Raw genomic sequence first — 22262 nt, forward strand, 5'->3', positions numbered from 1 at the left:
TCTCTCTCTCTCTCTCTCTCTCTCTCCTTTGTTTCTACGTCACTGGCACCAGTGAATCCTTTAGCTTATCTTTTCTTGACATTCAGACTATCTTTTATGCTTCCTCTTAGTAACAAACCACTTTATTTTCCTTTCATTGAGCTCCTTATTGATATCCTTTATAGATGGAGGCACTGTGGCATAGTGAATATTGTTCTGGGCTTAGACCCAGAAAAACCTGGGCTCAAATCCTGCCTGTGTGATGCCAGTCATTTCCTTTAACCTTTGTGTGCTTTAGGTGACTTCCTAGAACTTATCTACTAAATTATAGTCTACTCAAGATCTACATTAGTGGAATGAGTTCCCTATGCTGATGAATCACAGATTTTCCCCACGTACATATATCCCTTATACTAACTCTTTGTCTAGGTTATCATTCAAAATATACTACAAATATGTTTATCTATCCTTAATATTCTAAAAGTTAGGTGAAGTCATATAGTCTCATCACATTTGTACATGAGAGAAGGGATACATAGAGAAAAGTCATACAGTAACCAAAAGGGAATATTCTTTTCCCTAAAGTACTTTTCCTACTAGGATATGCAACTGCAAATTAATTTTCTTCTCTGGACCAATAAAGCAAACAATGGCAACAATAACAACAATAAAGCTGGTATATAGATATTTCTAAGAGTACTTTTGCATTTAAAACTTGAAAATGACTTTAAAATTTGAAAAAGGTTATATATTATATTCAAGATACATATATATTCAAGAATGTTTTTCTGGTACATTAATACTTCAAAGAATTGGTGATATCATTAATGTGAATACTCCCTCTAATGATCCAGGTCACAATCTATTCATGCCTGCACATGACTTCTCAAAGAAATGCCATTTTTGAATATTAAAAAAGGCCTAAGAATTTACAAAAGAGAGGCAACTTGAGTAAGTCCACAGATAGCTAGTCTTGAATTCAGGAAGACCTTCATTGAAATTCTTTCCTTGACATATATACATATAACCTATGTGATTCTGGGTAAATCTTTTGACTTCTGAATGCCCCATATAGGTCTTAGACTGTGTATTGTAGAATGAGTGCTGATCTGCCTTGACTGAGTTTATTTCTTCACCAGGAATTTTCGATACTAATGAAATGTCAGGTCCAGGCAAATAAAAAGAAGTCAAAGAATTTAAATTTAAATCTAAAAGATATGACTGGTAAGTATTTTAATATTCTTTTAAATTTCCATTCCCTATTATAATTGCCTCTTTGGCTATTTTTTTCCCTTCCCTTCCTCACTTAGGCTTTCATTTCATTTCTTTTCTTTCCTTTGTATTACTTCTCACATCTTCCTCTCTTCTGAAATTCAATGATACTAATTTACGTGACAAATTATTATCATTTCTTTCAGCTCCTGCTTCCTTCATTATTTTGCTTTTTTTTCTTGTATATTCACTGGAGATTTACTGTTTGGGAATTAACTTTATAAATCTTTCAAATTAATGAAAACTGCTGGTGGGTTGAACAGTTCAAGCTCTTAATATCCATGGTATTGATTTAAAATTTTTCAAGTAAAATAACAATAATTCCATACTGAATTCTGTTACAACATTCCCCACAATCTTGCCTAAGATTTTGGACTTTTATTTCTACTGTTTCTTTTGTGTTAAAATGGTTATATTTTGGAAATAAAAAAATTAAAATAATATTTTTTGAATGTCTGATGGTAGAAAACAAGATTATTAATGAAACATCACTGGTATTAAGAACTTTAACTTACTATTTTTAATTTTCACTTAATTCCCACTTCATGATGATCTTGGTCCCTTTAAGTCTTGCTTTCTTTAGGCTAAGTGACCTTGTTCCTTCAAATTATTCTTTTAAAGTATTTATTCTAGTACTTTTATCTTCTAGTCATCCTTTTTTGGTAGATGACCCTCCAATGTGCCACAGACTAATACATTATCTACACACTCTATGACTAGGGCAGAGTACAGGGGGGAGATCACATCCATCAGTATGGAAACTTCAGCCTAAATTCATGTCAATTTTGTTTGCAAGCTGCCATTTTCCATTGTTGACTCCTATTTAACTTTCAGTTTATTAAAAAAAAAAAAACACCAAAAAAAATCCTAGATTTTTTACAGGTGAGTCAAACCACACCACCCTTGATTCTGTATTTATGTAGCATATTGTTGTAAAAAATACATTTATTCCTCTTTAATTACAGCTTCCTAGAGCTGACAGGAGAGTCTTTGGAATCATGATGTCATCCAGCCTGTTGACACTTTTCCCCTAGTTTGGTGTCACCTATAAATATGACTAACATCCCACCTATTTCTTTATCTAAACCACAGATTATATATATATATATATATATATATATATATATATATATTTAATAGATCATGGTCAAGACATATGCCTCAAGGCATTCCATTAAAGAGTCCAAGTTGTGATTGATCCATTGACACTGTTCTTTGAAATTACTCAATCAACTAATTGCAACCCCTCTAAATTGTACTATATACTAACCCTAACTTATCTTTCCCATTAGAATATCAGCTGAGTACCCTCAGGGACCCTATTTTTGCTTTCCTTTGTATCTCCAGTGCTTAATGCAGTCCTAACACAATAGTAAACATTAAGGAGCTAGGTAGTGCAGTGGCTAAATTTAGGAAGATTCACCTTCATGTATTCAAATCTGTCCTCAGACCCTTCCTAGCTTTGTGACCATGGGACCATTTGTCTCAGTTGCTCATCTGTAAAAATGAGCTAGAGAAGGAAATGGCAATCCTCTCCAGTGTTTACCAAGAAAACTCAAAATGAGGCCACTAAGACTCAGACACAACTGAAATGACTCAACAACAAATATTTGTTGACTGATTGATGAATATATTGTTTCCTTAAAGAAAGCATGAAAGCTTTTTTTTCTTTTGCAGTTTTATTTAAAATTCATATATATTAGTATAAAAGTTATTGTTTTATTAATACTCACAAGAAAGGAAATGAGGCTAGTCTACCATGATCTGTCCTTGATGAAAAGAAGCTGGCTTCTCATGATCACTTATTTCATTTCTAAGTATTCACAAATTATGAGCATTCAATGATGCCATCTAGAACTTTGCCAAGAATTAAACTCAAGTTTAATGAGTTGAAATTCCATTCTATTTCCTTCCTTTTTTCCCCTGAAAATCATGATATCTGCTTGTATGTAGTTCTATACTACTTCTTACATTTACTAGTATTTTTCAAATATCATGAAAAGAAGTTCAAAAAGCACACCAACCACTTCTTTCAGAACATTTTGAAGTAATTAACCAGCCTGGGAATTCAGAGAAGACAAATAATTACTTTCTTCCCTTGTTATGGGTTTCAATTTATTTTTAAAAAATTTTTGTCCTATTCTTCCCTATCTGAAGATTATTCTCCTTAGTAGTAAAAGCAGGGACAAAAGATAGTTTTATTTTCCTTTCTATTATGTTTTGTAATCATCTTATCTACCTGGAACAATGCTTTTCTTCCCTTGGTTATCCTTTAACCTCAATAAAGTATTTTTTCAGCCTTACCATCCATTTCTACGCCCCCCCCATTTTTTTTTCTTACCATCATTTCAAACTTCATCTTACTCCTAATATAATTTTCCTAGGATGGTATATTCTTTTTTATTCATCTTATTTCTTTAAAATTCTTGCACCTTTGTCATTGTCCCTTCTACTCCTATAAGCAGTTTTCACTTGTCAGGGTCAAAATCCTCTATTTCATAGATGGCATTAGACAACTTTATTGGACACTTCTCAGATACAAAAGGACTGTGTTTGTCTATTACACATTTTGATTACGTGTTCATTTATCAATTGTACTATAAAATATTGATTAGGAAAAGGAATAACATTGTCAACTCAGAGTCAAAGATAAGAATTCTAGCCTTACACCGCAATTATCCCTAAACCAGTGTTTTGTTTTGTTTTTTTACATTTAATCTGTGGATATCTGGGGGTTCCTAAGACACTTTCAGGATCTGCAAGGTAAAAAACAAACAAACAAACAAAAAGCATTGTAATGATAATAGTAATATCAACAAATTATTTGCTTATTAAAATATTCCTTTGTTTTCCAACTACATATCTGTGGATGACTGCTTTAAAGACACACACACACACACCTATACACTCACACACACACACACACACACATATACACCAGCCAAACCAACATATTGCAATAGATTGAATGCAGAAGCAGATAGGATAATTACACTGTCTTCTGTTAAGGCAGACATTAAAGAGTTTGATTTATACATATATATCAAACTCTTTAATATACACACACACACACACACACACACACACACATATATATAGGGCAACTTCTCACCATTTCTTATTTAGGAAAGTAGTAAAATATATTAACATGAAATGGACATATTGTTACATTAATAAATTAATAAATGGATATTTTAAAGTATTATTGTGTTCATTTCTAATATTGTAAGTATCTATAGATACAACCTACATTAAAAAAGCACTCTGGTGTTCTCAATAATTTTAAGAGTATGAAGGAGTTCTAAGACCAAAGAGTTTAAGAATTATGGCTCTAAACAATTCTTTCAGTTTTTCCTTCCTTTTCCTTTTCATGATTAATGATACATGGATTAGGTTAAAAAACTGTAGTGGGGAGACAACATGTAAATGTCTGTAACAAAGCTGATCTGTTTTTAACACACACTTTTACATGATTTTATTCATTTTATGGAATATATATATATATGTATATATATATATATCCACAGATGTAATCATAATTTCCACACAGCTACATATATCATAACATTCCAAAGTCCTCAAATGAAAATGCAGTTAAAGCTTGAAACAGAATATCCTAGGGTACATATATTCCCAGGCATTATAGCTAATGCTCAAAATAGCATCCTGAGGGTCAACCCATGATTACATTTTCATTTAAATGTTTTATTTTCTAAATATTTGTATTTCAATTTATGAACATAATGAGCTTTTTGATAAGTTCTGTGGTATTTCCCAATTAAATGTTTCTCTTCAGTAATTGTGGGCCCAAAATAGTAAAAAAAACTTTGGTTTACTAAAGATGTCTGATAACATCCTAAAGTGCAATGTCCAAAAATGTTTTACTTTCTCTCTGAGAAATCTTTGATTTTTCCCAATTATGTTAATGACCATATCTGTTCTATTTTCACCAGAGTCCACATAACCATTTGATTTACAAGTATCAGAATGCATAAAATCATAATTCTAATCTTAGCACAGTGCTCCATAGGATAATAGATTTAAAGTTGAAAGGAGATTTAGGTGTCATTAGGTCTACTTCTCAGATTTTACAGATAAAAACCTGTGGATAGAGAGATTAGGTGATTTTCCCAAAGTCACACAGGGTCTGTGTAGATGAGGCATGATATCCACTTAAGTCCTCTGACTTCAAATCCAGAACACTTCCCACTATGCCATATTTTGTTAGTCAATAAATATCTGTTGCTTAATAGATAGAACTAAGCAATTTCGAGGTTAAAGACAGTAGAAATGTCTCTGGACAAGCACTAATTCAACTGTCATTTTACCAGAGTTTTAGTTGTTTTTTAGCCAACATATATCTCTATCTCTATCTTTATCTCTATCTCTATATCTATCTATCTATCATCTATCTATCTGTCTGTCTGTCTATCATCTATCTGCCTATCAGTCTGGCTGTCTATGTCTATCTACATACACACAAATATACAAATATATACATATATAGACATGCATACATACACACAACTTACACTAAGTCAGTAAAGGGAAAAACATGCAGTTCTTTGAATCAAGGAGCTGATATGAAATTTAAATGGAATAAATAAGTTCATTTTTTTATTATCATATTGACCTATATATGAATAACCTTAGGTTTTCTGGTTTTCAGCAATGTCTCATCACTCCAAAAGGTCTAATATTTTAAAACACATATGTCAGTACTCATTTATCAACCACCTGAAGGATATTTTCAAAAAGAAAGTTTCCTTTGATTCTGGGTATTGGATATGCAGGAAACTCCTCCTTTGCACAGTAAAAATATATTTATGCTTTTAGCAACCTCTGAAATGTGTTCTATCCATAAAATTGTGATTATCATTTTCATCATCTCTGGTACTCCTAGTAATTATAGGTAAGAGATTCATGTGTCAAAGTAAATGGGCGAAGAATAACAAACTGATAAATTTTATTCCTGTTAGTATCTCACAGGTAAATTGGATTCCCGTGGTATTTTTTTCTAGTAAAAAAAAATGCTGCTGCAAATCTATGGCTTCTTGCAGTTTGAAGATGATTCTAGCTGGCACTATTAACTGATATGTCAATAAACAATAATCAAGAAATATGTTTTGTCTGCTATGTGCCAGGTACTATTCTAGATATTGGAGATGAAAGTACAAAGATTGAAATGATTTCTACTCTCTTTGAATTTCCCATTCTACATACAAACGCAAATACATAAATACATACATATATACATGCAGTGGGCTGCTCAGTGTCCAGCACTTAGCTTGATTTGGAGACGTGAATAAGAAATGACCAGGCCATGTGGGTAGTTCAAGGAAGAATGATGAACTCCATTTATTGATTGTCAGGGCAAGGTTTTTATACATCAAAAGAGACAAAAGAAGGGGAATCAAGTTTTGTAATCATCACCTCGTCTGTTATATCCTGGAAGTAGCACAGAATAGATAATTTGATAGGGATTTGTTATCAAGGAGACTAAAGTCTTAGGGTAAGACCTTTGATTTAGGCCTCTGGTACCTGCTAATGCAGCGGCAGTCATAAACAGATAAAATTGTGAGCAAACTTCAAAACCAAAGCTGCAATCCTCAAAAGACATCACGTTTAGAGCTGACCACCCAAAGATACCTGAATGCTAAATCAAATATTTTGGCTCTCAATAACTAAAATCTTGGAGTATAGCCTACTGATCTCAGAACTCAAGTAACATCCTTATAAGTGTAACTCATAACAAAGAACTCAGGAGCTAACTTGAGGAAAAGTCACATCTCAAAGAGGTCTTTGATAGTCAGGTCTCCTGATATCAAGGTATTTTTCTGAGTCTTGGATCAGGCCTCTTTGGCTCCCCAAATATACATACACTCACATATACATGAATTCAATGAGCTAATTCATTTTGTTACTATTTCAAAGTCAGATTACTTTTAATTTTGACCAGCCAATTTGCAAAACTGTACCTTTAGTTACATTGGGAACTAGTCTAATTGTTTTAGTATGCTGGTAAGTCCATCACTATTCGTGGAAAATAGCTCAGAGCAAAGGTATTTCTGTGGTATCTACTGTGGCCAGCGCAGTTGGTGGGCTAGCGAGCAGTGAGAATAACGAGACGGAGGTGTTATCAATAGTCTGTTTATTACAGGACCATTTCATACAGAGCCAAAGATGCAAGGGGCTCACAGATTTTATATGCCCCCCAACAGGTCTATGTGACCCCACAAAAATGTAGATACCCCAAAAGAATGCACTGTACAAGGACCCTCTCTCTATGTGACCCAAAAGAATGCAGAAAATGTACAAGGACCCTCCCATGTTCTTCTTTACTATTTACTCTTGCTTAAGGTTAGTTATTTATTAGGGTAATATCATAGGACCATATCCAGAGGCATAAACAAAAAAAGATTGCACACTGTCTTGCTTATCTGCCCTATAACCTTGTATATAGTTGTATAGGGCAGGGGAACATTCTTTTAGTGGGGCCAAGGGACTCCAAAAGTTCTGTACGGTATCATCTTCATAAGTAATAGACATATATGTACATATACAAATATACACATATATTGCTGTATATGTGTATGTGTATATATTAATATATGTGTGTATATATGTTTATGCACACACATATCCATTAACAAAAACACCTGGCCTTCAGTCAGGAAGACCAGAGTTAAAATATGAACCCAGATACTAGCTCTGTAACCCTGGGCAAAGTACATAATGTCAATTTGCTTCAGTTTCCTCATCTGTAAAATGAGTATAACAATAGCACACACCTTCCATGGTTGTTGTTGTAATTACCAAACAGTGTAAAAAGTTGTAAGTTACTTAGCTCTATGCTATATTAGTGTTAACTATCATTATTAATCTATTTATTAATTAAATCCATGTGAGTTGATGAGATCACCAAGTTGTATGGAGGAAAAAGAACAGAGGATCCAGGACAGAGTCCTGTAGGGCACCTATAGTTAGACAGTATAAACTTGATGAGGTTCTAACTGTAGAAAATCTGAAGAGAATAAGGATAACTTTTAACGTGGTAAAAGAGTATGTGTGTATACCTTTGTTTATATGCATATATACATATTTATATGTATGTATGAATGTAAATGCATTTGTTTATTTCAACATCAGCAACCAGCATTCAGCAACCCTATATTATCATCTCAGGTTTAATATCGTGACATCCTATTTCACAGATAAAAGAGAAAAGGGAACAAAGGCATAGATCAATTCATTGACTTATATAAGGGTTTCTCATTTTGGGCTAAATAAACAAACAAACGAAGGAACGAAGGAACGAATGAATGAATGAATTAATGTATATATAATTCAAGTCTTCTAAATGCCAGCTCAATTCATATATATTTCCCCAGGTCATTCTGTTTTCCAACTTTAAGTGGCCCAGAATTTTTTTTTTTGGAGGCAAATGGGGTTAAGTGACTTGCTCAGAGTCACATAAATAATAAGTGTCTGAGGTCCTCCTGACTTCAGGGCTGATGCTCTATTAATTGCACCACCTAGCAGCCCTTACTCAGGAACTTTTAAGGACTGATTCCAATCCCATAACGCTAACTCAAAGTCTAGCTCTAAGTCTTACATAACATGATGGCTACTCCAAGAGTAGTTACTCAAATATTATCTCTTATTTAGTTTTGTTACTGAATGTTATATGACTATTTATAATTGAATTTGAATGGAGAACAATTTTAAAACAATCTTTTGGCTTATTTAGAATCAGAGTGTGGATATGAATACATATTATCTTCCTAACACCTATTTTCTAAGAGATACCAACTCTATTTTGAGAAAGGTCTTAGAAAATAATTAATTATATTAATTAGAAATATGTCCTTCTAGTGTGGTAGACCAAAACGATTTAGAATGAAATAACTGGGATTCAAAGGCTACTTTCTACTTACTCCATGTATATGAATTTAGAAAAATCACTTCACCTTTCTGTTCCTCAGTTTCTTAAACTATAAAATGATGGAGTTAACCTAGAAGATCTCTGAGTCCTCTTCAAGCTTTATACTTATGATCTAGAAGTCACTTTTTATGACTTGTCCTATAAGGAATTCTTTATTTAAGAAGCTAGAAAAAATGCTAAAACCTCTTTTCCAAGTGAAAAAGGTTGAATGTAAAATACTCTGTGTGTGTATGTACCTAGGTATGTATGTGTATATATTCACTCACAAACACATGCATACACATAGTATTTTGTATATATTTTCTAATGAAATTAAAGAAAAGTATCAAAGTAAATTAAATATATTTCCTTATGAACTATTATTTTCCCATAAGCCAGCAAATCAACTCCATGTCTTCAAATATAAAAGGCATTGCTCATCACTTTCACATAAATAAAACATACAGGGACTTGAATAGTTTTTATTTCTTGTCTTTCATTATTTTCTTTATGTTTTGTGCATCTATTTATATAAAACATTAATATATGCAAATAACTTTCCTCAGGACAATCCCATGATCATGCCAGTATTGCTCTGCACAAAGGAAGGGGCATTTTGATGGCAAAAAATCTGTCTCAACTTGGGGTTTATTGGCTAGATCCCTTTCTCCAAGACCAAACCTTAAACTCAATCCATTTGGGATTGGATAACAATAGATCTTTGCCCAAACACCACTTAATGGTTATTTTTTGAGCCCTCCAGGCTCAGACCAAATATAAATAGTAACTGTTTATCTTTTGACCAGCAACCCAGTTTGATTTTTTTTTCTTTCCTAATTAAAGGGGCCATACCATGACTTAAATAGGAGGCCTATTCACTGAATGGGCATTACCTCCCTCAGAGTGATAACCTGAAAAGAGTAAAAGATTAAACTATTTTTAAGCCTTAAAAGAGCCAGGGTCTCCCATTGCATCCTGACCAGCTGCAGTAGTACTGAAGAATATCTGGCCACTGGAGCTCTAAAGAGATAGGTCTAAAGAAGAAAGTGAGGTCTTGCATGATCCTACCTCACTCAAATCAAAGTCAACTTCAAGTCATGTTACCATTTTCCTGATATCTTGGTCTTCTTCGAGAACGGACAAACTATAACAGTCAAATTTACGGATGAGGAAACTGAGGTTTTGAGATGTTTAATGTCTTGCCCATGATAATCTGAGATAGGAATTGTGCCCAGTGTATTCAACTCTAATTCCTATCAACACATCACATGACTTTTTTTAATATAAGCTTAAGTATGTTAATAATTGTGGATCTAACTTAAAACAATGGTTTCTATATTTTTTCTTATTAAAAAAATAATGAATTGTAGTTATACTACATCTGTCCACCAATGTTCCTATGAAATATTGCTTATTTAATTTTCTTGTTCTATCCTCTTTTACTAAAATTTTATTACTTGTTTTTGGTTTTCAACATTCACTTCTATGAGATTTTGAGTTCTAAATTTTCTCCCTTTCCCTTTACTGCCCCCCCCCTCCCCAAGATGGTATGCAATCTCATATAGGTTATAGTTGTGCAATATAGTAATGGTATTTTTTTTCATTTTTCAAACGCTTTATTAACATCTGATTTACATCATTAATTTCTGCCAGATTTTGAGTTACAGATTTTCTCCCTGTTTTTTCCCTACCCACAGCCCCAAAGTAGCAGGCCCACAGGATATCCCCTCCTCCAATCTACTCTCTCCCATATCTTCTCCCATACCCCCTTCGACTTTTCCAGTAGGGCATGGTGGATCTCAATGCCCCAGTGCCTGTATATCTTATTTCCCAATTACATGTAAAATAGCATTAATAATATATACATATATATATATATATATATATATATATATATTTTAAACATTCGATTTTAAAACTTTGAATTCCAGATTCATTCCCTTCTTCCCTTGTCACCCACCCTTACTGGAAAATAAGCAATTCAGTATAGGTTGTACATGTGTAGCTAAGCAAAGCATTACCATTGGAGATATATGGTAAAAGACTGAGTATATTTCCCTCCCTCCTATCCCACGTCCCTCTTGTTCTATTCTCTACTTTGATCCCATCACTTTTCAAAAGTGGCTGCTTCCAACTTCACTTCCCACCAGCCTGCCCTCCCTTCCATCATCTCCCCTCTCATCCCCTTCCCCCCTACTTTCCTATAGGGCGAGATACTCTATTACTGTGAATGTCATTCCCTCCCCGAACCAAATTCAATGAGAATAAATTTGACCCGTTCTCTTTTGCCTTACTATTCTTCACCTCCATTATAACCATTTTCCCTTGCCTCTTCTATATGAGGTAGTTTATCCCATTCTGTCTCTCCCCATCTCCTCTCCTTATATTCCTCTCTCACCTCTTAATTTCACATTTTAAGTATCATCCCTGCCTATTAAATTGGTCCTGTGCTCTCTATCTATGTATACCTGTAAACATATATACACACATTCACATATTTATTCATATATACCCTCCTATATAGACATATATGTGTGTATATATATATATTTCTATTCCCTTCAAGTATTTTCATACTGAGAAAAGTTTCATCAGTTACAATTATTTTTTTCCATGTAGAAATGTTAATAATTCAACTTTGATAATTTCCTTATGATTTCTTTTCCCTGTTTACCTTCCCAAGCTTCTATTGCTTCTTGTATCTGAATGTCAAATTTTCTATTCAACCTGGGTTTATTTCATCAAGAATGCTTGAAAGTCCTGCATTCCATATTTTACCCTGAAACATGATACTCAGTTTTTCTGGGTAGGTGATTCTTGGTTTTACTCCCAGCTCCTTTGAGCTTTGGAATATCATATTCCAAGGCCTTCAATGCCTCAGTGTAGAAGCTGCAAGATCCTGAGTTATCCTGATTGTGTTTCCACAATATTTAAATTGTTTCTTCCTGGTTGCTTGTAATATTCTCTCCTTGATCTGGAAATTTCAGAACCTGGCTATAATATTGCTAGGAGTTTTCTTTTTGGGATCTTTTTTTCAGGGGATGATTGGTGGATTCTTTCAACCTCTATTTTTCCCCCTGGTTCTAAAATATCAGGGCAGTTTTCCTTGAGAATTTCTTGGAGGATCATTTCTAGGTTCTTTCTTTGATCATGGCTTTCAAGTAGTCCAATAATTTTTTAATTATCTCTCCTGGATCTATTTTCAAGGTCAGTGGTTTTTCCCATGAGATATTTCACATTGCCTTCTATTCTTTCATTTGTTTGGATCTGTTTAACAGCATCTTGATTCCTCATAAAGTTACTAGCTTCCATTTCCTCCAATATAATTCTGAAGGAATGATTCCCTTCAGTAAACTTTTGAGATTCTCTTTCCATCTGGCAAATTCGGCTTTTTAAGGCATTCTTCTCCTCATTGCCTTTTTGAGCCTCTTTTGCCATTTGAGTTAGTCTATTTTTTTAAGGTATGATTTTCCCCCATCAGGCTGTTTACTCTTATTTCATAATTTTCTTGCATCATTCTTATTTCTCTTCCCAATTTTTCCTGCACTTCTCTTATCTGCTTCTTATGGTCCTCTATGGCCTATGACCAGCTGGTATTTTTCTTTGAAGCTTTTAGTGCAGGAGTTCTGACTTCACTGTTTTCCTCTTGTTACATGCTTTGATACTTTTTGTCCCCAAAATAGGAGTCTAATGTTGGATTGTTCTTCTTGGTTTGCTTCCTTTTCCTGGTCATTTTGCCACTCAGTTACATGACTTTTGGGCTTTTTGCCACAGTAAGGCTCTGCTACCAGACAAGGGGAGCTTCGTTCCAAGTTCTGGAGTTTTCTCAGCTGCCAGAGGTATTAGTTGGGTGCTCTCTCTGAAGCCTCCACATGCTCTGGCAAGCTGGTCACACACCCCAGGACATCCAACCTAGACTGCAATCCAGATCCAAGCAGTTTAAAGCAAGAGCAATTACCCCTCAGACTGGTTGCTTGGTTCCCCTAGACTCTGCTTCCCAGGAACTGAAGCTGCCATGAGGTGGCAGCTATGCCACAGCCCTCAGCAACTTCTCATCCTGGGGGCAAAAGCCGATGCACTCCCAATTACTGGGTCCCAAATTCCACACTGCACTGACCTCACACTTTGTCCTTTGCATCTATGTGTTGATAATTCTGGAAACAGCCACAGCTGCTGGTGATCTAGAGTCCCTGCAACTGGTCGTTTGTCAGACCTGCTCTGGGGCTAAAACCTCGGTGTGGGGCTGGGCTTGGCTCCCAGTCTGATGTGCTGGCCAATTCCTGCTGGCCTGCTGGGCTGTACTCAGTGGGAGGTTAGCTTCTCTGCATCATTTTGTGGGTTCTTTAGCTCCAAAGTTTGTTCAAAGTCCCTTTTTAGATGAATTGGAGGTGTGGGAGTTGTAGTCGCATGGAGTTCCTATTTCTACCCCGCCATCTTAGTAATTGTATTTCCAAATTAGACATGTTGACAAGAAGCATTAGAACAAAAGGGGAAAACCATAAGAAAGAAGAGACTGGAAAAAAAAAGAAAATAGTATACTTAGATCTGCAATCAGAATCCATAGTTCTTTCTCTGAATGTTGATAGTGTTTTCCATCCTTAGTCTTTTATAACTTCTGCAGGTCCTTGTATTGCTGAGAAGAGTTAAGTCTAAGTTGGTCATCATATAATATTACTGTTACTGTGTACAATGTTCTTTTGTTTTTCTCACTTAACTCAGAATTAGTTCATGCAAGTCTTTCCAGGTTTTTCTGAAGTCCACCTGCTCATCATTTCTTATGTAACAATAGTATTCAATTAAATTCATATACCACAACTTGTTCCGTCATTCCCCAATTGTTCAGCCATCCCATCAATTTTAAATTTTGGGCCACCACAAAAGGAGTTGCTATAAATATTTTTGTACATTTAGGTCCTTTTTCCATTTTTATGATGTCTTTTGGAGAGTGGTATTGCTGGGTCAAATGGTATGCACAGTTTTACAGTCTTTTGGGCATAATTCCCAATTGCTCTGCAGAGTGTTTTGTTCAGTTCACAACTCCAACAATGCATGTGTTCTAATTTTCCCATATCTTTCTCCAGAATTTATCATTTCTCTTTTCAGTCATATTAGCCAATTTGATAGATGTGATGTGGTACCTCAGAGTTGTTTTAATTTGCATTTCTCAAATCAATAGTGATTAAGACCTTTTTTCCTGTTACTATAGATAGCTTTGATTTCTTCATCTGAAAACTGCCTGTTCGTATCCTTTGAAAATGTATTACTTGGCTAATGACATATTCTTATAAATTTGACTTAGTTTTATACCTATTTTAGACATGAGACCTTTGTCAGAGATATTGGCTGTAAAAATTGTTTCCCAGTGTTCTGCTTCCCTGCTAATTTTGGTTGCATTGGCTTTATGCAAAAACACTAGTTTAATATAGTCAAAATTGTTCATTTTTAAATTTCATAATGTACTCTTTCTCTTGTTTGGTCATAAATTCTACCATTCTACATAGATATGATGGGTAAACTATAGTTTGCACTCCTAGTTTGCTTATGTTCTTACCCTTTATGTCTAAATTGTGTACCCATCTTGAACTTATATTGGTATATGGTATAAGATGTTGGTCTATGCCTAGTTTCTGCCATATTGTTACTGTCATTCCAGTTTTCCCAAAAGTTTCCGTTCAATAGTGTATTTTTATTCCAGAAGCTGGAGTGCTTGGATTCATCAAACAGTAGATTATTATAGTCACTGACTACCATGACTTTTGTACCTGACCTGTTGCACTGATTCACCACTTTTTATCTTAGCCAGTGCCAAGTAGTTTTTATGATAGCTGCTTTATAATACAATTCAAGATCTGGCTGCCCAGGCCACCTTCTCTTGCTTTTCTTTTCATTATTTCCCTTGATATTCTAGATTTTTTGTTCTTCTAGATGAATTTTGAAGTGTTTGGCAGACTTCACTTGTGAATTCATCTAGTTCTGGAATTTTTTTTAAAGGAGTTCATTGATAGCTTGTTCAATTTATTCTTTGAAATGAGATTATTTAAATAGTTTATTTCCCTTTTTGTTAATTTGGGCAATTTTTATTTTTGTAAGCATTCATCCATTTCACAAAGATTGTTAGATGTATTGACATACAACTGGGCAAAATAGCTCCTAATTGTTGTTTTAATTTTTGCTTCATTGAATTCAGCTTTTTAATTTTTTATGCTGGTAATCCAGTTTTCTTCTTTCTTTTTTCAAATCAGATTAACTAAAGTTTTATTGATTTTATTGTTGTTTTTTCCCTTCATAAAACCACCTCTTTTATTTATTAGTTCAATAGTTTTCTTAATTTAAGTTTTATTAATCTCTCTTTCAATTTTCAGAATTTCTAATTTGGTATTTAATTAGGGATTTTTAATTTGTTCATTTTTTAGATTTTTTAGTTTCATACACTTCATTGGTGTCCTCTTCCTCTATTTTATTCATGTAACCATTTAAAGATGTAAAATTTCCCATAGGAACTGCTTTGACTGCATGCCATAAGTTTGGTATGTTGTCTCATTATTGTCATTCTCTTGGATGTAGTTAGTGATTGCTTCTGTCATTTGTTGTTTGACTTGCTCAATTTTTAGGATTATATTATTTACTTTGCAATTAATCTTCAGTCAATCTTTCCATGACGCTGTATTATATGTAATTTTTATTGTATTGTGATATGAAAAGGATACATTTAATATTTCTGCCTTTCTGCACTGGATTGTGAGATTATATGCCAATTTTTTGTGGTGCCATATACCACTGAGAAAAAGATATATTCCTTTCTCTCCATTCATTTTTATCTAGAGGTTTGCCATATCTATTTTTTTTAATTTTGTTCACCTTCTTATCTTCTTTCTTGTTTATTTTTTGGTTAGATTTATCTAGTTCTCAGATGGGGAGGGGGAGGTACCCAGCTTGTATAATTTTGTTATCTATTTCTTTCTTTAACTCATTTAACTTCTCCCATAAAAATCTGGATGCTATTATCACTCTTGATGGATATATATTTAGTATTTATATTATTTCATTGTCTATGGTACATTTTAGAACAATGTAATATCCTTCCTTTTCTCTTTTAATTAGATCTATATTTGTTTTCACTTTGTTAGAGATCAGGATTGCTACCGCTGATTTTTTTTTTCATTTCAGCTGAAGAATAATTTATTTTGTCCTGGCCTTTTACCTTTCCTCTGTATATATCTCTCTGTGTCAAATGTGTTTCTTATAAACAACATAATGTTGGATTCTGTTTTTTAATCCATTCTACTATCTACTTCTATTTAATGGGAGAGTTTATCCCTTGTACATTCACATTTATGATTACTGTGCCTTTCTCTTTATCCTTTTTCCTCCCATTTATGCTTTTCTTTCTCCTTTTTCAATTTCCCTCTTCAAAAGTGTTTTGTTTCTGATCACTACCTCCCCCAATCTGCCCTCCCTTCTATCAGGCCCCTAAGTTTTCTTTCACTTTTCCCTTGCTACTTATTCCCTCCTTTCTGCCCTCACTTTTATCCACACTGTCCCTTTTCTTTCCCCTTTCACCTCCCACTTCCTGTACAATAAGAGAGATTTCTATACCCAAGTAATTACACATGTTATTTTGAACCAGATCCAATGAGAATAAAATTCAAAGAATGGTCACCTCCTCCCTTTCCTTCCCTTTGCTGTAATAGGTCTTTGAACTTCTACATATGTCTCCTTTCTTTCTCTCTCAGTACAATCCTATTTTTTAACCCCTTAATTAATGATGTATTTTTTTATCACCACATCAAATCAACTTATACTTACACCCTATGTCTATGTATACCCCTTCTATATGTTATAATAAAGGTACAGTTCTCAAGAGTTATGTGTCATCTTCCCATGTTGGTATGTAAATAATTTACTCCTATTGAATAACATGCTTGTTTTTTCTTTTTCTTTCTTGTTTTAGTATTTATGCCTCTCTTGACTCTTGTCTTTGTGGGTCAAATTTTCGGTTGCACTCTGGTCTTTTCATCAGGAAGATTTGGAAATCCCCTATCTCATTGAGCACTCATCTCCTCCCCTGAAAGAATCCACTTAATTTTCCTGGATAATTGATCATTTTGGGGGGCTTTTGTCTTCCAGAATGTCAAAATCCAAGCCCTCTGATCCTTTGATGTAGAAGCTGCTATGTCCTGCATAATCCTCACTATGGTTCCGTGATATTTAAATTATTTCTTTCTGGTTGCCTGCAGCATTGTCTCCTTGACCTGATAATTCTGGAGTTTGGATAGAATATACCTTGGCATTTTCATTTTGGGATCTTTTATAGTAGGTTATCAGTGGATTCTTTCAATGATTATTTTATCCTCTGTTTCTAGGACCTTAGGCAGTTTTCCTTGATAATTTCTTGAAAGATGCTGATGAGGCTCTTTTTTTTTTGATAATAGCTTTCAGGTAGACCAATAATTCTTGAATTATCTCTCTATTTTCTAGGTCAGTTGTTTTTCCAGTGAGGAGTTTTAAAAAAAAATTTTTTTTAATTTTCATTCTTTTAATTTTGTTTGATGATTCTTGATGTCTCATAGAGTCATTAGCTTTCACTAACCCAATTCTAATTTTGTTTTTGCTTTTTTTTTGGAGGGCACTTGGGGTTGACTTGCCCATGGTCACGTGGCTAGTTTTTGTCTTAAGTGTTTAAGGCCAGATTTGAAGGCAGGTACTCCTGACTCCAGGGCCAGTGCTCTATTCACTGTGCCACCTACCCACCCCCACCAATTCTATTTTTTAATGAATAGTTTTCTTCAGTTAGTTTTTGTACTTCTTTTTCCATTTTACCATTTTTACTCTTTAAGGATTTTTTCTCTCTGGTGGATTTTTGTGCCCCTCTTTACCATTTGACCAGTTGTATTTCATAGGAGTTGTTTCCTTCAGTCAATTTTTGTCCTTCCTTTTCCAAGCTATTGATTCTCTCTTCCATCCCTCTCATGTCCTTTCTTGGTTTTTCTTCTGCTTCTCTTACTTGACTTTTAAAATTCTTCTTATATTCTTCCTAATGGCTTTTTGAGCTAGGGATCAATTCATATGCTCCTCTGAGGTTTCAAATGTAGGTATATTGACAATGTTGTCCTTTTCTGAATTTATGTTTTGATCTTCCCTGTTGCCATAATAATTCTCTATGGTCAGTGTTTTTTTCTGATTTTTGCTTACATTGCTTTCCTATTTCCTGACTTTTAAATTGGAATTTTCCTGATGGAGCACTGTTCCAAGCCTCTTGTGTTAGTGACTAGGTCACTGGTTTTGTGAGCTGGGGCCTCAGGTGCTGGCAGGTAGGGACTCTAAGTGTCTAGCAGCTTACCTGGTGCTGAACTGGAGTCCTAGTGGTGGTGTCTGGCTTGTGTTGAGGCCAGGTGTATTTTTTCTGCATTTCCCCAAGGCTACATTGAAGCAGGAGGAGGTCTGGCTGCTGGAGAATGCCAGTGTACCTAGGGCTGTGCTGAATCACATAAAGGTATGCAATGGCCCATGTGCTGGAATCTGCCAGTTCCCCTAGCTATGCTAAGTCATGTGGGAGGTCCTGGTGTTGGTATTTGCCTGCTCCACCACTCTGGGGCTCAGGATCATGAGCTGGTTTCCTGAGGTGGGGCTTGCTGCTGGCTTCCTGGGATGTGCTTCCCGTCCTGAAATGCTATCCCTTTTTACCTCAGTGAAATGGACTTTTCTTTCTGGTCCTTCAAATTTCCCTGGCTAAGACTGTTCCACCTTGGAACTCAAAATTTGAAGAAACTCAAAGACTGTGTAGCCCGAATTGCATTTTTAAGAGGAATTGTGTTGTTGCTGTTGTTTTTTTTTTTTCCAATTTCAACCGCTTGCCATCCAGTCATTGCCTAAGTATTTCTAAAGAAGAGGAATCTATTACCTTCTGAGGCACCACATTCTACTCTTTGATACTTTGATCATTGTTGGGAAAAGGTATTTTTTTTTGGCGGGGGGGGCTTATATTGATTTTAAATCTACCTTCCTTAAACTCTCATTCATTTCTTATTTATACACTCTGTATCCAAGAGGAACAAACATAACTCCTCTCATATAGCATTCCTGAAATTATTCAGCTATCATGCCCTCCCTGAAGGTCCTCTAGATAAAACTTTTCCAATTCCTTCAATGGTGCTATGGATTTCAGTCTATTAACCACCATGGTTTTCCTCTTTTACATAATTCCTTCTTTTTGTCATGGTCTACAGTCCCTTCACTATCAATGCTCTTCCCAAAATATGAAAACCTAATTGAGCATAATAATCTCTTTGTGGATTTACTAGGGCAAAATGCAGTGGGATTATAATCCTTTAATGTTCTCATTCTTTAATGTGTAGACTTTTATTTTATATCTATGATAAGATACATATTTTATGTCAATGCTAAATTTCCTCTATAGGTTTTTAACCATCAGTCTTTGTTCTGCCAAGGGCACTAGATTTAAAAAACAAGGTCCTGGGCTTGAATTCTGTCTATGTCACTTATGTCCTGAATGATCTTGAGTTAGTCATTTTCACTCTCTTATCCTAATTTCTCAGTCTGTAAAATGAGCTGATTGGATTAAATGATCACTAAGGTTTCTTCTCTCTTCATATTATCCAAACTCCTTGGTCTACTTCATCACTTCTTTTTCAAAGATTATAATTTTCCATTGAAAAGAGCATTTTCAGTTATGCATTACCTTTTTATAATTCAATTCAAAATCATCTTTTAAATGCTATGTTCCAATTACAAGAGTCATAACTACGACCATTTCTTGCATGAAATAAGTTTCACAAAATGCCCCCATGGCAAATACGAAAAACATTCTTACATAAGGTTTGAAATGAATTCATTTCAGGGATGTGGGAGGGTGAAAAAGAAAGAAATAGTAGCCCTGGGTCACAAGGAGGTTGTATTTCTTTGACTAAGACTGGATTGTTGATAACTTACCTGTGTTCAGTGTGTTATGTAGAGAAAGAAAATACATGCATTATTTCTAGTTTTATCTTGTTATTCTTGCTGAGCATAACTGTTTCTGTGATGTGGGAGAAGCATGCATTGTATTAGTGCCCCCTGAATGTCAGAATCCTTGGAAAATCCCAATCAACTCACTCTTGTTATGGTTCTGTTAAACATTGCATGAGGTAGTGGGATAAAAATAAAAAATAAAAAATGAAACAACAGGAACAAACAAAACCAAAACCATCATTCCAGTTCTCAAGATACTTTCATTAATATTGGAATTGGTGAGAGCAAATCTGTTGAACTTGGAGTCAAGAAAACTGAGTAAGAATCACACCTTAGATATCCATTAGCTGCTGAAGTTAGATTTAGAGCCTTGGTTCCTCATCTCCATAATGGGCATTCTTTGACTATTTAATTCAAGGTGCCATTGTTGCAAAAGCATTTTGCATACCTTAAGTAATCATGAAACATGAGTATTTATTTTCATAGTTATAACAATTATTATTGTACATCACCCATACCCTCATCTCTCCTCTTATTTCTATTAGATTTGAAAGTCATTGTCCTTTCCTCCAACTTTTCTAGAATATTCTCTCTTTTTAAAAGAATTAAGTATTCATTAACTTTCTTTTGTTATTGCTAGGATGATGCTTTTTATCAACATTATGATCAGACAGTCTATCAGTTCCTTTTTTCATCTTTACACTTCTGTTTTTCCAATTTGACAAGTATTTCCTTTATTTTTATGAACAGAGCAATAGGTTAAATGTACAATAAAGGGCAACATGGGCAATGTTGCTTCATTCCCTTGGCACTGTAACTTTTTTCTTCGACTACATAATGGGTCCAGGGATGCTGGTCCTATTGGTTTATAATGACCTCATGAATTTCAATAGCTTAATAAATAAATCTTTTCATTCTTTTTAAGAGAAAACATGGTTTATTTTCCTAAGATTTTTAGTGATATAAATATTAGATAATAACCTTACTGTCTCCTTCTTATTGTATGTTCTATTGTTTATCTTTATTTGCTACAGTCAGTTACTTTCTGCTCTTCATGACCTGTTATTATGCCCTTGATTCTTGAAAATTTCCCCCAACCTTTGTTGTAGGATTCCCATAAAAATCATGTATGTGGATTTTTCTACCTATATTCTTATATCTTTTTTTAAGAATATAAAGTCATTCATGATCAAACAAGAATTAGAGAGCATTATAAAATGCAAAATGAATAACTTTGATTACATGAAATTGAAAAGCTTCTGTACAAACAAAGCCAATGTAACCAAGATTAAGAGAGAAGTGGAAAATTGGGAAAGAATTTTTACAACCAATGTCTCTGATAAAGGCCTCATTTCTAAAATATACAGAGAATTGAGTCAAATCTATAAGAATACAAGTCATTCCCCAATTGATAAATGGTAAAAGGATATAAACAGGCAGTTCTCAGAGGAAGAAATTAAAAATATCTATAAGCACATGAAAAAATGCTCTGAATCACTATTGATTAGAGAAATTCAAATCAAAACAACTCTGAAGTACCACATATCACTGGTCAGATTGGCTAAGATGAGAAAACAGGAAAATGATAAATGATGGAGAGGATGTGGAAAAATTGGAACACTAATACATTGTTGGTGGAGTTGTGAACTGATTGAACCATTCTGGAGAGTATGTAACTATGTGCAAAGGGTTATAAGTAATTTCATATCCTTTGACCCAGTAATATCACTTCTAGACTTGTATCCCAAAGAGATCATATCAGCGGGAGGAAGACCCATATGTACAAAAATATTTATACCAGCTCTTTTTGTGGTGGCAAAAAATTGGAAATTAAGGGGATTCCCATCAATTGGGGAATGGCTGAACAAGTTGTGGTATATGAATGTAATGGGATACTATTGTGCCATAAGAAAAGAGGAGCAGATGGACTTCATATTTACCTGGAGAGGCTTATACAAACTGATGCTGAGTGAGAAGAGTAGAACCAGGAGAAATTTGTACACATTTACAGACACAACGTATGTTTGGTGACCAACTTTCATAGACTGGACTCTTCTTAGCAATGCAGGGCTATAAGTCAACTCCAAAAGACTCATGATGGAGAGAGATATCTATATTC

This window comes from Petaurus breviceps, unplaced genomic scaffold (genome assembly GCF_028583685.1).
Source record: "Petaurus breviceps papuanus isolate PSGF00001 unplaced genomic scaffold, PetGlider_PUasm1.0 76, whole genome shotgun sequence".
Taxonomy (NCBI): Eukaryota; Metazoa; Chordata; class Mammalia; order Diprotodontia; family Petauridae; genus Petaurus; species Petaurus breviceps.